Below are 2,177 nucleotides of genomic sequence, written 5' to 3' on the forward strand. Positions count from 1 at the left end.
GGATCTTGGGCATGCACACACATGCACCTGGCATGAGTTTTAAGCCACCGGGTCCGGGACGCGAACCAAGGTCGACTACATGAGAATCCAGTGACATAGCCATTACGCTAACTGCTGGTCCCCCCTGTGATATTTCTTGACCCCAGCTTTGGGAAAAGACACTGAGTGCAGCTACTGCATTAACAATTTTAAAGCTTGTTTGGGAAAGGGCATGGAAGTAAGACTACTTCCCACTGTGGATGCAGAGGATAGCCAAGCAGTACTGGAGAGGAAGAGGCCAATACTCAAGATTCAACATTTTGGATAATATCCAGTGACCTCGTAAAGGAGAAGGATCCAGAGGAATCTCAACATAGGGCAGAGCTTAGCTCTAAAGCCCATGGGAACAAACAAGGTCTTAGCATTTTTTTTTTCCCAATGTCAGAAGTTTTGATTTAGTAGATAAGGATTAGACTTGTTACTTAAGACTTCTCCATACATGGTCAACATTGAGGGGCCCTGAAGTTCAACAGTAGTAACATTTTAGCTCTGCGATCTGTATGAAGATATTGAACTTGGGAGTGGTAACTCCTAGACCTTCTCCTACCTTCTCCTTCTTCTCTTAAAAATATGCACTTATAAGAGATCCTATTTCAATCTTTGCAAAATTTCTTTCACACTCAGTTTCCATCCCAACCAACTGCTGCTTTCATGTGGCCAGTAAAAGGATCCCATCCAGAGACTGGAGAGCTACATAAAAACCACCAGCACCCAGTGTCCCCAGGAAGCTGTGATGTTAGTGGGACATACCCAGCAATCCCATTTAAAAGTTATATATGAGGGGTAAGGGAGAGTGGCCATGATTCAGATCCAAATGAATCAGATAGGAGTGAAAAAAAAGTCTCTAACCCTTGAAGAAACTGAACCCAAAAGAAGGAGTTTGTAATCACTTCAGGCTCCCCATCTAGGTGCTTTGTGAGATTTTCTTAGTTCCTTTAGCCAGGAGTTTAAGGGCTTCAGCTGGGATAGCAGTAGGCTAGGGTTCCCCTTACTCCTCTTTCAAATCCAGGCTTTTCACCTAGGGAGCAAGGGCCAATGATATTTAAAGGTCAATGGACGATGGTCCTGGGCAAAATTCTCAAGGGGTTCCATCTAACTGTGCCCTCTTTCCCCATAGCTTCAAGACCAAACTGGCCAAGGAGGTCTGTGCTGACCCCAAGGAGAAATGGGTCAAGGACTCCATGAAGAATCTGGACCAAAAGACTCAAACTCTGAAGCCTTGAACATTCATACCTAGAACTGAGAGATGACAGAGTCTATTTTCTTTCACCCTTCCTGAGGTGCAATGTGGCATTCTTTTATTATAGCATCCAAAAAAGAAATTATTTTTAAAAATAATTTAAAGCAGGGACCAGCAGATGGTATAATGGTTACGTCACTGGACTCCCATGTAGTCGACTGTGGTTCAAGTCCCAGACCTGATGGCTTAAAACTCACGCTGGATGCATGTGCATGCATGGCCAAAATCCTGAGAGGAGAACACAGGAGAGGGAATTGGGGTATGGCCATCCCCCAACCCGGGGGTGATTTCTCATACCCTATAGCAAAAATTTCTCTTAAAAAAGAATAATATTTTAAAGGAAAACATTTCGCAAATTACATTTAATTATATTTAAGTTATTGATGCGTTAAAATCTGGTGATGTGTTGGGGTGTTCTTCGTTGTTTGTTTCTGTGAACTCGTTAAGTTTCTAGCAATTTGTCCTTGTTTTCCTTCTCATTTGCCTGTAATACTGTGATGTCCTTCCATGGATAATTAGAATGAAACACTTCTGTATTCTTTGGAAGTCAGTGTTTCTCTAGGTGAAGTGTATGTTTTGTACAGTTGCTGTTGAAACTAATGCTTTTATGTGGCTATGAAGTTTTCAGATAAATTACATATAAACAACTTAAGTCTTATTTTTCATGGGATTTGTCTGAGAGGGAGAAAATGGAAGCAGCAGCTGGCAATTTGGGGTGTGTGGGGCCACCTTCCCGAAATATCTTTGGTTAAGTTGTACTTAACAAAGATTTAGAGAAAACAAGGCAGGACCATACCAGATTGTTCCAGTTCTTTGGCTCCAGTCTTTAAGTTTATCTTCCCTGGGGCCTGTGCTGCTGCGGCAGGGTGGGGGGCGCGGGGAAGAGGGGGGCGGCAGC

The 2,177-nt window shown here is 43.0% G+C and overlaps 1 pseudogene; it reads left to right on the plus strand.

Annotated features, from left to right (window-relative positions):
• LOC102469749 (eotaxin-like) overlaps positions 1–1,262 on the plus strand; it is a 1,865-nt pseudogene extending 603 nt beyond the window's left edge.
• The last annotated feature ends 915 nt before the right edge of the window (positions 1,263–2,177 follow it).

This window comes from Tupaia chinensis, unplaced genomic scaffold (genome assembly GCF_000334495.1).
Source record: "Tupaia chinensis unplaced genomic scaffold, TupChi_1.0 Scaffold000407_4, whole genome shotgun sequence".
Classification (NCBI taxonomy): domain Eukaryota; kingdom Metazoa; phylum Chordata; class Mammalia; order Scandentia; family Tupaiidae; genus Tupaia; species Tupaia belangeri.